The 15,582-nt window shown below is 41.5% G+C and overlaps 1 protein-coding gene across 2 annotated transcripts in view; it reads right to left on the bottom strand.

Annotated features, from left to right (window-relative positions):
* The window catches only part of ACKR3 (atypical chemokine receptor 3), a 51,736-nt gene that overhangs the window by 20,402 nt on the left and 15,752 nt on the right, over positions 1 to 15,582 (bottom strand). Inside the window, exons 1-2 of one of the 2 annotated variants that reach the window (XM_070732274.1) lie at positions 8,377 to 8,462; positions 3,709 to 3,767 (exon numbers count right to left, since the gene is read on the bottom strand). The gene's annotated coding sequence lies outside the window, so the exon portion shown is untranslated. Of the gene's footprint in view, positions 1 to 3,708; positions 3,768 to 8,376; positions 8,463 to 15,582 lie in introns of those variants that run through there. The other variant, XM_070732273.1, reaches the window with a different exon arrangement.

Genomic DNA, 15,582 nt, shown 5'->3' with positions numbered 1-15,582 from the left:
ATCTTGAACGTCCGGTTCGTATCTCGAAAAGTTCGCATGTAGAGGCATTCATAAGAAGAGGTACCACTATATATTATTTTTAATATTTTAAGGTATACACATATTAACCTATATATGATATAGAGGAGAAAAAAATTAAAAAATGGGGGAAAATTCCCTCTGCTTTTCCTCCTCTGAAAGCCAATCCTTACTCTGTAGGGATGAAGTGGGAGAGTGAGGTTCCCTAATGTTCACCAAGTCTGTATGACTCTGAGAAGTCAGGGATGAATCTGATGTCAGTTTCGTTTCCTTGCTGCAATACTGCAGCAATTCCCTGCATTGTGGAAATCAGGAGTTTCATTTATTCAGAAATCTCTGGTTCTTGGTTGTCCCCTGGGTGGAGCCCTGCCGCTCTGGGGGTAAATATGGCCTCTGGAACAGATTGTCTCTGTTTTAGGTTGGATCCCAATGATTGCTGTGGTGCAAAAGGATCCTCAAAGTTTCATTTTATAAAAGGTAGCTGTGGAGATTGTTCTCTGGTGCTCTCTGGCAGCCGAATTTGAAATGGGAAGTGAAGGAATTTCCCCCTGAGGATCTGTCTATATCTTCCTCTGAGCTTGCCTCTCAGCCTTGGGGATCTCTTTCTCCAGAGCCCTTTGGCATCTCCAAGCATCTCGGAGTCCTCGGAGAGGGGCGGCATACAAATTTTATACATTATTGTTGTTGTTGTTGTTGTTGTTGTTGTTGGTTGTTGTTGTTGTTATTATTATTATTATTATTATTATTATTATTATTATTATTATTATTATTATTATTATTAATCTCTTTCCTCAGCCTTAGAGACCTTTCTGGAATGCAAGGCTTTATCCAACCACAGGCTTCAGGCAACCACAGCTTTGCTGCCCACTTTTGATGCTGAGGCATCTTTCTGCTTAATATTGGGCTGTGCTGGGGCCCATCTTTCTTCCCCATTCACATGAGCCATTTCGTGTTTCTCTGAGGCAGTAGTTTGTTTCTCTGAGGCACCTTTGTTCCCCCTGCTGGGGAGCCGCCAGAAAGTCTGCTCTAAAAAGGTGCCAAACGTCAGCTCTGTTTATAAGAGTCAGAAGTTGCTCTACAGCAATACCAGATCGAGCTTAGTCGTTGCTCTACGGATATGTCAAGTCGAGCTTGGTCATTGCAGCAGGTGGCAAACAAATGGAGAAGTCAGCTAAATTGTTTAAATGGTAAACATCTTTAAACAGTAAGCAGCTAAATCCTGCAGTGGCAACTCACACTCTAAAACTGTTCCGATAGCTGAAGCATAGTTTATTTCTGAAGCACTGCATTTTTACTGAAAAACAACTGATTGTTGAAACTGCTGCAATTTCCTTATCTGTAATTTGCACTACAGTGGTACCTCTACTTATGAACTTAATTCGTTCTGTGACCAGGTTCTTAAGTAGAAAAGTTTGAAAAAAGAAGCAATTTCTCCCATAGGAATCAATGTAAAAGCAAATAATGTGTGCGGTTGGGGAAACCACAGGGAGAGTGGAGGCCCTGTTTCCTCCCAGGAGATTCCTAAAGAGGCCCCACAGAGGCTTCTCCCTGCCTTTTCTGGTTACAGTTTCAGAGGCTCGGGTTTGTAAGTGGAAAATGCTTCTTGAGAAGAGGCAAAAAAATCTTGAACACCTGGTTCTTATCTAGAAAAGTTCATAAGTAGAGGCATTCTTAGGTAGAAGTACTACTGTACTTGCCTGATTCCTGAAGCAGCTGCATCACGCACCAAGCCCCACACTGTTTTTCAAAAAACAGCTGATTTACTATTAAATCCTTTGGTGGTCTTGTGCCAAAGAGCTGATTGCTGCTGCACCTGGGAGGCTCCATTATTTAAAGAACTGAGAATCCAAAAATCTTTAATTCTGCCTTTTTGCTCTTCCCCTAAAAACGCCTCTCTCTTGGGCTTAGACTGAGTCAAAACTACAATACAGTCAAGAGAGCCATGGCTACAAAGTTTAAAATGACTCGGTCTCTGGGCAGAGTTAACCCATGCTTTTGGATACTTGGTCAGCACACACCGGAGAAGGTTATGTTTGGGCCAAACCCTGCCACAATCTAGTAGAAACTGTACATTTGCACAGCTGTAGCAATTGGACTGTTCCCTTATTTTATGAGGTTCAATTATCCTCAGATGTAAGTGTACTCAGAAGAAAATTGAAGATAGGAGTAATGAGAAAATAAGTGACCCGTGAGAAGGATCCAGTGTCTTGTCCCTAAATGCTTGTTTTGCTCTTAAATTTGGAGAAAGGGTTGCTTTCTTTCATATGAATTTGGCCCTGAAACAATTCACTTGGTTTCTGCCCTCTTTTTTCATTATACACCAGGCTCAGGACCCTGGACAGATGCCATAGTGCATACTCAACATGAATAACTGAACAAAATATCTCTCCCTACCCCCCCCCCCTCTCACTTTCTGAAACAACCTACCAATCATTAGATTCTACCCAGGAGTCAACTTCCTTTTTACCAAAAGTAAAGCCAGGCTAGGTATTTATTAATTAATTAATTAATTATTAATTATTTAGATTTGTATGCCGCCCCTCTCCGAAGACTCAACAAGACAACAAGATAGAACAAATCATAAATAATCCAAATAACTTTAAAATATTTAAAGATTTAAAAGAACCCCATATACTAACAGACACACACACAAGCATACCATGTATAAATTGAACATGCCCGGGGGAGGTGTTTCAATTCCCCCATGCCTGATGGCAAAGGTAGAAGTACTACTGTATTCTAATGGCACTCATGTCAAACTCAGGAGGCCTGAAATTCAAGACAATATAATTTAAAAACAGCTATTGCCTTTTGATTTGCACATTTAAACCATATTATCTGTCTGATGGACAGAACATTAATATTATGCTTTGTACGAAATCTAATGTTGACACTAGAAAACCATATCTGTTTAATATCCATTTGTATGACATTAGTCATACATTAGTCTGAAGAGTTGGCAAAAAACAAAGACATACAATTTACAATCACAAAATCAGGGAGATTGTAATACTTCATAGTTATAACAGAAAGAAACAATTTCTTCCCCACCAAGTCTACCTTCTCAAATCCATAATCCTATTAACAGTGAAAAACGACTGAAAACATAATATTTATGTTTACTCTCTTCTTTTTCTGGGGAACTCATGATAAATTTAAATACAGTATTAGGTTCCCTAATGATCTGCCATCTAAGTATTTGCTGGATTAAAATTTGAGTAGTCTCTCTTTCTCTGGTCAAAAAAAGAATAATTGTATACATATCTGAAGGTTTCAGGAGAAATAATGCTTTTTAAAAGAAAAAATTGAGGAAAACATGTATCTACAAGAGTGTTATTTTTCAAATAGAAAATGATCTAGTTTAATGCTGTAATTATTAGAGGTTGGAATGGATTTATCAAAAAAAATCTCATCAGACTTTTCATCTCTACTAAAAAACAAGAAATGTATTTGATAGATTATCAGAATGCTGCTGACATAATACATAATAAAGGATCCCAGAACATTCTTATCAACAAGCTAATTATCTATGCAGTGAATGGCATACAAACTGAGTAAATATATTGCTGGCTCAAAAAGCATATTCAAAGAATGTCCATCAATAGTTTCTCATCACATTAAAAGGCGGCATTGATCTGGGTACCATACACTGGAGCCTCTACTTATCAAATAGTTTTATTAATAACTTACGTTGGGAGAATGCTTATCAATCTTACACATAACAGTACATTCCATAGACCGTCCATATCCTAGAAAAAAAGAAATACAAAACTATCTTGGTAGGATACAGCAATATGTTGAGAATATAAAAATGGAATTGAACAAAAATGAATGTGGAGTTGTTAATTTAAGAAATAAATAAAACATATGTAGTGAATAGGAGATAATTAGCTTTACAATAGTAATTGTTGAAAAAAAGATAGACCAATTAAAGATTATCAAGTGATTAGAAATTAAGTCCCACAAAGATAAATTGAAGGAGTTGGACATATTTAAGCTTTGAAAAGATTATAATAAAAATTATAGATATGTTATAATCTATAAAAGATTATAGGCATTGTTATGCCGGGCTTCAAGTTATGAGCCCCAATTAAGTCAGAAATTTAAATACAAACACACACACTGTTTTAAAGTAAATCAGAGAGTCGGTTTATCAAAACGAAAGTATTGTACGCATGCACTTTAAAACAGCCAAAGTACTCTCCCACAAGCCACAAACCTTGAATGCTGCAAAAAACAAAAACAACCACAGAGCAGATAATCTCCCATGCACGCTCTTAGCCATGCTGGCAATTTATCATCAGCCCCATTAGCCTAATTGCCCCAGCCACAGGTGTTCTCCCTTATCTTCTATAATACTTGCGCAGTTGTTCCCTTCTCGTCATAAACCTGTGCCTGCGAGCATCTATTAATCCATCTTCCTCTGAGTCTGATGATGATGACTCACTAATGGGGTAATTAGCTAATGGGCTGCCTGCCTCACTGTCTGATCCTGCTTCTGTCCCAGAATCTGCTTGACACAGAATCTTCACTGTCCGAAGCTGTTGGCAGTAAAACCAGTCTCTGACAACTTGAGGATTCTCCGAAACCAACATCCACAGTCCTCGGAGCAGGAGCTGGCCCAGAGACAACCACAACAGGCATATTATAAACACAAGAAAGAAATGGCTAAGATCAGTTCTATATCATCCCAAAGGGCAGGACACACAGAAGAATAGATTTCAACACATTCCAGTTGAATGTTAGGAAAAACATGAATTCCTGCTTTGAACAGAGTGAGTTTAGTTGACCTAAATTGATCCTTCCAATTTTATTATTCTACTTGCTTGTATACAGCTTTAACATCTGAGGAAATGAAAGGGATAGAGCAATGATGGAGAACCTTTGGCACGGGTGCCACAGGTGGCATGCAGAGCCATATCTACTGGCATGCAAGCCATTACCATACCTCACTTGGTTGTGCATTTGTGTGTGCCGGCCGGCTGATTTTTGGCTCACCTGGCAGCTCTGGGAGAGCATTTTCGGCTTCCACAGAGTCTCAGGTGGGATGGAGGAGGGCATTTTTGCTGCTGAAGACTGGGGAGGGCAAAATGGGGCTGACCAGGCACACCAGAGTTTGGGAAATGGGCTGTTTCAGGTATCCAGAGGGCCTCTGGAGGGTGGGAGAGGCCATTTTCACCATCCCTAGACATTGAATTATGGATATGGGCACTCACACATGCACGATAGCACATGCACATGTGTTATTGGGACCAGAGGAAAAAAGGTTCGCCAACACTGTCATAGAGGGAGAAAAATTAGTTAATTTTATTACACGAGGCTAAAAAATATTCTTCACAGATGTTAATATTTTTGTTATCTTAAAAGTTACATCCCAACGTTTGATTTCCTCATGTTATTTGCTTTTAGTATTTGTAAGTTTTATTTTTTTTTTGTTTTAATATTCTATTTATTTTAAATGAAATTTAAACATATTTAAAATGGTATCTGAATGCATATTTACTTCATTTATCATTTTTCCTTTCATTTGCACCAACTGATTTAGTACAGCTGGCAGTATTAGGTTGTCATCACAATTGAAATAGAAACTGGAAAGAAATCATTCAATTTAGTCAAGCACGTTAACACTTAACTTGGTTTAATATGGAATCAACAGATCATTACATTTGAAATATTCTTTAAAAGCATCCCATTCCTCCTAATGTAAGAGAATTTCAGAATGAATATTAATAAATGTGTTCAGAAAAGACCTCAGGCCAATCAATGGTGCCACCAAGAGCAAAACTCAGTGAAATCAATAATTAAGTGAATTTCTATGTTTTAGTAAACTATCCATTTCTCTTCTCATCATTGGAGCAGAAGAGAAGCCTTCGAAAAATGGTAATATAAACTGGTTTGGGCTCATCTCAAAAACAGCCCCCAAAAAAGAGTCTAGAATGCAATGCAAATGTAATTCCTGAAGGACTGGGAGGTTCACATTACCACTACATCTTCCTGTGTTGCCTAACCTGCTTTAATTCTAGACATACTTGAACATTTAAATATCCAAATCTAACCAGATGAATGCCGGTGAAAAATGTCCACAGCCAAAAAAATTATATTCTGATTGTCAGGGGGGATTAGCTATGAACATGTAAGGTCAGGAACAGTCATTACTGAAGTAGAATTCTAGTCTGGTTATTGTCTGAAATTATTCAAGTAATCAGAGCTGGGTATTTGACTGGGACAGTGAGGCCGGATCTATTTTCTTTTCTGTGTCCAAATTCCGTTTTAGAGAGAAAGTTGGGGGGAAATGGCAGGAGGAGGTGCTGGTGTATGGTTGCCTAAAGGAACAACAGAGCTGAATAGCAAAAAGGCCAGGTTGCTGAATTATCCTGTCAGGATCTCTAAAGAAAGTTAGGTAAAGGTTTCCCTACACATGCATGCTAGTAGTTTCTGGCTCTAGGGCAGGAGTGAAATTCAGCAGGTTCTGGAGAACCAGTAGTGGAAATTTTGAGTAGTTTGGAGAACCGGCAAATATCACTTGGCTGGTCCCAGATTGGGGTGGGAATGGAGATTTTAGCCACAGGACCGGTAGGATAAAAATGTGAATTACACCCCTGCTCCAGGGGCAGTGCTCATCTCATCTTCTGAGCCAAAGAGCCAGGGCTGTCTGAAGACGTCTTTGTGGTCATGTGGCCATCATGACTAAATGCTGAAGGTGTACGAAGCACTGTTACCTTCCCACCAAAATGGTCCCTATTTTTCTACTTGCATTTTTAATGTTATTTAATGTTATTTAGAACTGCTAGATTGGCAGAAGCTGGAACAAGTAATGGTAGCTGCACATTGAGAACTCCCGATATGTGGTCGGCCCCTAATGACTGTAGATGTCTCTCGGCCCAGAGACCTAGTTTCAGGGCTTCCCTCATCAGGGCCTTGGACCTGGTGCTCCCTTGTCTCCAAATATGACTCTTTGTAGCTATATTATCCGTGAGAATCAGGATGTGTTGATTGATGTGTGGTTTGAATTGTTTGAGGGCCAATGACACTGCCCTCAGTTCCAGTCAGTTGATAGGTCTGGAAGCCTTCTCCGCTGACCACGTGCATTGGGCTATCAAGCCCTGAGCATGGGCTCCTCAGCCCGTTAAGCTAGCATCCGTGGTAATGGTAAATTGATCTGGACACCTGAAGGGGGATCCCTTGTCCAGAGCGGGGGAGGTCCACCACATAAGGGATCTTAAGACTATGGTTGGAACGGTGATGAGGTGTGCCGAGTTGCTGTTCCCCGATCTCTGGAATGGTAACAGAAGCCATTGGAGATCCCTGGCATGAAGACAGGCCCATGGGATAATGCCAATGCAGGACACCATCTTTCCCAGTAGGGAAGACAGGGTAATGATGGTAGCCCATCTCTGAGATCTTATCTGGGAAATGAGCTCCCTGATATTGGTCTTTCTCTCAGTAGAAAGAAAAAACCTGGGAGAGATCTGAATTTATGATAGCCCCCAGATGTTGAATGGAAATAGACGGATGGAGCTGACTTTTCTTGAGATTAATGGAAAAACCATGATCCTGTATGATAGACATGACAATATTGAGGTCTGAACAGGTGTCCTCTTTAGAGGAACCGTGAATTAATATGTCATCCAAATAGCATAAAATATGAATGGGCGTGGCTTGGATGTGAGCCGCCAGGGTGCCTAGGAGCTTAGTAAAGACCCGAGGAGCCAAGGAGAGCCCAAAGGGCATGGCCCTATACTCATAGTGCTTACCCTGGAAGGCAAAATGTAGGAATTTCCTGTGACCCTTGGCAATAGGGATGTGGAGATAGGCTTCTGTAAGATCCAAAGAGCCCATAAAGTCCTCTGGATGGATAGCAGCTAGGATGGATGACAAGGAATGCATCTTAAATTTCCTATATTTAATGAACTGGTTTAATCTTTTAAGGTCTAAAATGGCTCTCCATCCTCCCGATGTCTTAGGGACCATGAAGAGGATGGAGTAGAAGCCCAGACCTCTTTGGGAAGTGGGAACTGGTTGGATAGCCCTGATCGACAACAGATGTTGAATAGCTTCCTCCATTTGGAGACGAGATGGAGAAGCCCTGGGGAATGGGCAAGAAATGAAACGTTTGAGAGGTATGGAAATAAACTCCAACTGAAGACCCCATTCCATAGTAGCAATAACCCAGGGGTCCTTACAGGAACGGCGCCAGCTGGAGGAGAACCAAGCCAGGCGCCCCCCTATGGGAGTGGAATGGAGCTCACCATCTGGGCTTTCTGGAAGCTCTGGTCGAGGTGGAACCTCTTTGGTAATGGGATCCTCTACCCCTGGGGTTTCTGCCAGCTTGGGAGCGAAAATGAGGGGAATACTGACCTGAGTTTCTCTGGAAAGCGATCCCTTGATCCTGTTGACGGTTGGGACGTCGAAAGGGTTGGTTTTTGATGGTCTTCTTGTTGGTGGGCCCCAAAACTTTCTTTTTGTCAGCGGTTTCAGTGAGAAGTGGGTCCAGGATGTCGCCAAATAGAAGGTCACGCTTCAGAGGACCGATAGCCAGCTGCCATTTTTGCCTCACTCCCGCTTGCCAAGGGCGGAGCCATAGAAATCTTCTGGCTATCGTTGAGGCCACTACTGACCTTGCCGCAAATCTTGATTGCAAGGTAGCATCAGCTACATATTGGGCCACTGCAAAGACTTTATTGAAATCCTGTTGGCTCTGTACATCATCAGGGGGAATATGCTGCTGGAGTTGTTGAAGCCATAAAAGAATAGCTCTAGAAAAGAAAGATGCTGCTGCTGCACTCTTAATAGCCCAGGTATCCGCGAAGAAACACCTTTTGAGCATTTGCTCTAAGCGATTGTCTTCGGGTTTTAGCACCTGCTCTGCTTCACCAGGCATAGCAGCCGCAGAGTGTAGCGTCTTTACCGGTTCATCAGCTTTAGGACAGACAAGAAGGTCCTCATAAGATGGAGAAAGCTTATATAGTTTCTTGTCTTTAGTTGTGGGATTGAAGCCAAAGGCTGGGTGGTCCCACTGCTTGAGCAGAGCAGAGCATCTTTGAACTATTTGGGCATGGGGATGACCTCATTGTCTTCCTGTTCCTCCCTGAAGTATAGTAGATTTTCTTCAGGAGGATCTGTGGAAGGAACAGATTGTTTATCTTGCCCGGCTAAGCCTGTGGAAACTCTTGCCTTGAACAGAAGTGATTTGAAGAGTTGAAATGGAAAAATCGCAGCCGGGATTGGAATTTTGATTTGAGATTCCCCATCTTTTAACAGGCACTGGAACAGGTGATCCTTATCCTCTACGTCCATATCGTCATTCTCATTCTAAGAAGGATCCGAGTCTTCATGAACTGGAATTCTGTAGGATGAGAAAGAACTCACGGGCCTAGGGGCGCATGGAGGGGGACGAGAGTGAGAAGGCACATTGATAGCCAAGAGCTTGGCATCAATGGCTTTAGATAAGGTAGAATACATAGATTGATGCTCTGGAGTAATGGTAGCAGGTAAAGATGGAGATTCCCTGAAGGCCTGGGATGGGTCTGGCTCAGAGGGATCTTCCATAATGTCGACCTAAGCCCCATAAATTAGGTTGGGGTCTGTTTAGGTTTGGCTCATCCAGAGAAAGCACAGGGACCCCAGAGGGAGGCAGGATAGAAGCCTCTAGAGGGTCAGGGCTAATGTGCACTTGGGCCTGCACCTTTAAACGTTTAGCCGATTTCTCATGTATTCTTTGCAGAGCGTGGTCCCTTCTCTTCTCAGCCATGGTGGGTCTAGCCATTGTAGGGGCTCCCGAGGAAGAGGAGGAAGAGGCCTGGGGGATAGTATCAATTTCATTGCCAGTAGGCCTAACCTCTCTGGGACCTTTAGAAGTGCCTCTCTTGGGAAACAAAGTCATGGCCTGAACAAATTACAGGGACAAGACCTGAGCCAAAAGCTTCTAGGGCAATGTTCCCAAGAGCAAGGGGGCCCCTGCTCCTAGGCCCAGGAGCGTCTGCAACTCACAGTCAATCTGGTCGGTACCAGAGTTCATGCCAGGGAGTGCAGAAGGGCAGGCCTCGCTAACCTTAATCAAAATAAATCAAGGCACACTGGTTTGGAGGCCTAGCCAGGGAGAAAAGGCCTGAGGGTCTCACAGCTTACTCCAGGGCCAAGCGGCGGACTTAATGGCGCCAGACGGGACGCGCGTGGGCGATCCGCAAGTGCCGGAATTACTGGTTGCTGAGGGCATTCGTGCCAAAATAAATGGCTCCGACGCTTTTGTAAACAGAGGGAAGGCTAAAGTCCGGGGGACAATCAAGGGAAGCTTGCTAACAGTCCCACACTGCAGGAGGAAAAAAAGGCCTTTTTTTACAATCCTTAGCTTGCCGGTAAACCTCTTGGCCGATTAGATTTGCAAGAAAATACAATCCGGCAGCAGCGCGAGCAGGCATTTAAAAAAAAACAGCTATAGCCGTGCCGCAGCTTCTCCCTTGCGCCGACCCCAGTAAGGCTGGCGTGCAAACCAAGGCAAGCTTTAAGTAAAATACAATAGCAAATTTTAGTTACCTGAATAGAAAGATGAAGGGAAGGTGTTTTCAGAGAGGAACGAGCCACCACAAGTCCTGCTGGATCGCAGGACCGAGCAAATTCTGGGGAAGGGGCGGGTCCAGCAGGCTTTTTAAAGACTAGGCTCGGTCCTTGACAGATTGGACAGCGAGCAACCCACGTGACTGCTGGACCCGCTCTCTCAGTACGGAGAATCACTGAAAGTGAGGACATTGAAATGGCAAATGATCAAACCATCAAGTGCCACCACTCAAAAGCCTACAGATACTTGGGCATCTTGCAACTGGATAATATCCAGAGGACCAGAAAAATTTTGAAGAGCAAACTGAATGGTAGCAACACTATCACGGCTGTAAATACTTGGGCCATACCTGTCATTAGGTACACAACTGGCATAGTGAACTGGACTCAATCAGAGCTAGACAACTTGGACAGGAAAACCAGAAAATGAATGATGATCCATCATGCACTACACCCCTGCAGTGACGTTGACAGGCTATATTTACTAAGGAAAATAGGCAGCAGAGGACTTTTGCAAGTGAGGCCGACAGTGAAAAAAGAGAAGCACGCTTTAGCTGACTATGTGAAGGAGAACAAAAGTCAGCATTAATAGAGATCAACAATAGGAAGCTTCTCAAAGTGAAGTACAGGAAAACTGTAACTCAATGTCGGATGGACAGTTGGTGGAACAAAGCATTGCATGGCCAGCTCTTGGAGAAGATTGAAGGCACAGTGGACAAAGAAAAGACCTGGTCATGACTTATAAGTGAAACACTCAAAAAGGAGACAGAAGGACTACTACTGGCTGAACAAGAGCAGGCCATTAGAATGAATGCTATCAAAGCCAGAATTGAAAAATCAACAGATGATCCGAAGTGCAGACTTGGTAAAGAAACAGATGAAACAATCAATCACATACTCAGCTGCTGCAAAAAGTTCGCACAGACTGACTACACGCATAGACACAATGCTGTGACACAGATGATCCACTGGAGCTTGTGCCGGAACTACCATCTACCAGTGGCAAAGAACTGGTGGGATCATAAGCCTGGAAAAGTGGTCGAAAATGAGCAGGCAAAACTACTGTGGGACCTCCGACCTCCGACTGACTGAATTTTGAAACGTAATACACCAGACATCATGATTGTGGAGAAAAAGAAAGTATGGATCATCGACATTGCCATCCCAGGAGACGGAAGAATTGAGAAGCAGTTAGAGAAATTTGCAAAATACGAAGATCTGAAAACAGAGTTGCGATGACTCTGGTATAAGCCAGTGAAAGTGGTCCCCGTAGTCTTTGGCATACTGGATGCAGTGCCAAAGGATCTCATTTGAAAACCATTGGAATTGACAAAATCTCCATTTGATAATTCGTAAAGGCCGCTTTACGAATTATCAATTGGCATACATAATTCGCTGCTACATCACACAGTGCTTGGGAAGCTCCCGACTGGTGATGAAATACGAAATCCAGCATAGTTATCTCGTATGCTGTGTTGTATTGTTCTATAATAATAATAACAGCAATCCTCATAGAGATGTCGATAGACTAAATCTGCTAAACTTTCTTCTCCCGAACCCCTTTACCCACTTTTTAAAAGGATGCTGGACCGCAAAAGGGCGTTTATGAGGTTCGTTTACTGGCAGTTACTGTTAAAAGTGACACATTTTCTACTCCACATTGTTCGGTGATATTTTAACTTGATAAGTTTAGGGGAGAGGAAGGGGGGAGGAAGAGAGAGAGAAGGAGAGAAGGAGGGAGAGAGAGAGACAAAGGAGGAAGGGAGAGAGAAAGAAAGAGAAAGAGTGAAAGAGAGAGAAAGAAAGCAAGAGAGAGAGAGAAAAGGATGTATTAATTCGTAAAATTGGATTAGAATTTTAGAACTACAGTGTTCCCTCGATTTCCGCGGGGGATGTGTTCCTAGACCACCCGCGAAAGTTGAATTTCCGCGAAGTAGAGATGCGGAAGTAAATACACCATTTTTGGCTATAGACAGTATCACAAGCCATCCCATAACACTTTAAACTCCTAAATTACCATTTTCCATTCTCTTAAAAACCCTTTACTCACCATTGAATAAGACACTTAGTGATCCTGATATTTATAAACATAATTATTTATTAATAATAATTATTTTTTTGTTATTTATTCGCAAAAATTATTAATTTGGCGATGACATATGATGTCATTGGGTGGGAAAAACCGTGGTATAGGAAAAAAACCACAAAGTATTTTTTTATTAATATTTTTTGAAAAACCGTGGTATAGGCTATTCGCGAAGTTCGAACCCGCGAAAATCGAGGGAACACTGTATATAGAATTACATAGGTAAAATTAATGGAAGATACATATGATAAGTAAGGGTTTTATGATATGTACTGCATTGTTTTATGAGTTTACATTATGAATTTAAAATATACTTGGAAATGTAGAAGATTGATGAAAGTTAATAATAGTAAATGCTAAGTGCCTGAAAATTAATTGAGCTTGGAAATATTGAATGAAATTATAGAAAAGTAAATATGGAAATATATTAATTGATGCATTGATGTTGAGATAGATTTTCATAGTATTATTAGATTACTATAATACTATGATAAATATTTAAGAAATGAAGATTTTAAAGCATGGATTTATTAATAGTTGTGTTTTTGGTTTTGCTGGTTGTTTTAGTTTTAACAGTAATAGATTTTGGTTTTGTTTTATTATTAATTTCTTTTAATAAAAAAGAAAGGAATTTATTTGTTTATTTATTTATTACATATATACATACATACATACATACATACATACATACATACTTCTATGCCGCCCAGTCCCGAAGGGACTGCTGCTCAGACACTATACCTTTCCGCTCACACCGGAAAAAAATTAGAGGGAACATTGCTCAGCGGCTGCAAGAAAATCACACAGACGGACTACAGACAGAGGCACAACTATGTGGCCCAGATGCTTCATTGGAACCTGTGCCACAACTGCCACCTATCAGTGGTAAAGAACTAGCGGGATCAAAAACCTGAGAAAGTACAGTAATACCTCATGATACGAACTTAATTGGTGCAAGGAGGAGGTTCGTAAGACGAAAGGTTCATAAGACGAAACATTGTTTCCCATAGGAAACAATGTAAAGTCAATTAATCTGTGCAACCAAAAAAACCCCCGCAAAAAAACGGCTTTCGGCGACTGCTGGGAAGCCGCGCGGCTGTTTTAAAAGGTGACAGCCGGCCTGGGGGGCTTCCCAGCACCCCCCGAACCCGGGTTCGAGGTTCGGGGGGGTGCTGGGAAGCCCCCCAGGCCGGCTGCGACCTTTTAAAATGGCCACGCGGCTTCCCAGCTGTCTCCTGAAGCCGAACGCTAAAGCCAAACTTCCGCATTCGGCTTCGGGAGACAGCTGGGAAGCGGCGCGGCTGTTTTAAAAGGTGACAGCCGGGCTGGGGGGCTTCCCAGCAACTTCCCGAACCGAACCCGGGGTTCAGAAAAATTTTGCCTCTTCTTACGAACTTTGTTCGAGTTACGAACTGGCGTTCGGGAGGCTTCTGGGAAGCCCCGCCGCCCGGCTGTCACCTTTTAAAACAGCCACGCGGCTTCCCAGCAGTCTCCGAACACCGGTTCGTAACTCGAAAAAAGTTCGTAAGAAGAGGCAAAATTTTTCTGAACTCCGGGTTCGTATCACGAGTTGTTCGTAAGACAAGGGGTTCGTATCTTGAGGTACCACTGTAGTTGAAAACAAACAAGCCAAAATACTTTGGGACTTTCGAATTCAAACTGAGAGGGTTTGGGAACACAATACATCGGACCTTACGGTTGTGCAAAAGAAAGGGGTGTGGATCATTGATGTCGCTATATCAGGTGACAGTTGAATTGATGAAAAACAAGATAAATGTAGCCATATTAGGATCTTAAAATTGAACTACAACGACTCTGGCATAAACCAGTACAGGGGGTCCCAATAGTAATCGGCACACTGGGTGCTGTTCCAAAAGACCTCCGACAGCATTTAAAAACAATAAACATTGACAAAATCATGATCCGTCAATTGCAAAAGGCCAACATACTTAAATCTGCATGAATCATACAAAAATACATCACACAGTCTTAGACGCTTGGAAAGTGTTCTATTTGCGATATTGTGATACAAAATCCAGCATATAAATCTAGTTTTCTCTGTATTACTGGGTTGTTTTGTGAATAAAATAACAACAATATTAGTCCAGTGCTTCGCACATAAAAAAAGACATTCAAAATAGTATTTGGACAGCTGCTAACTCAAAATGCTAGCTTTTGATGGCTTTTGTTGTTATAGGAATACAAAAGCTTTCAAATGGCTACAGGTTCTTAATTGGTGGAAGGAGAGAAAAGCAGGACAAAAATTTTGGTCAAGAGGTACTGTAAATGATATGAGTTCTGTCAAAGTAATCATTAAGTATCACTGGTTTTAAATATGCAGAATTGGGCACACTTTGTTCAATGCATGCCATGAATGAATCTTAACTGCTATTTAATTCTGGCTGGATGTCAGTAATATTTTTAATATTTGAAACTTCAGAGTATATCATAAACAAAATGGATCTGTTCAATTCACTATCACAACATAATTTTTTAAAAGTAGGATAATTTTGAAACATCCTGGTTTATATGCTCTTTTTGTACCTTTGAATTAAAAGCAATTATATTTTAATAGAGAAACAGCACTGGATTTATTGTATGCTAATTGTGTAGAAATCAAAAGTAATAATAGCATCATTTGCTTCTGCACCTAGAGGTTGCACTAATTAATCATTTGAAAAAGTCTCAGAAAGAAGATCACAAAATATAGTCCTGAACATCCTGCATCATTACTTAGTCTCTTTGAGAATTCTACCATGTAGCAAACAAACACAACCTTAGCAAAACAGCAAGCTAGAAAACTGCTCAGTTATCTTCTAAATAAACAAGCTTGTACAAAGCCAAAGTACTAATTATAAATCTCTGAAGTTAGTTCCTTCAACACTTGTTGCTCTCAGAGCAATCAAACTAATTGCATCCAGATT

Source organism: Erythrolamprus reginae, chromosome 1 (genome assembly GCF_031021105.1).
Source record: "Erythrolamprus reginae isolate rEryReg1 chromosome 1, rEryReg1.hap1, whole genome shotgun sequence".
Taxonomy (NCBI): Eukaryota; Metazoa; Chordata; class Lepidosauria; order Squamata; family Dipsadidae; genus Erythrolamprus; species Erythrolamprus reginae.
The sequence above is the reverse complement of the archived record's forward strand: the minus strand, read 5'-3'. Positions and strand labels throughout refer to the sequence as shown.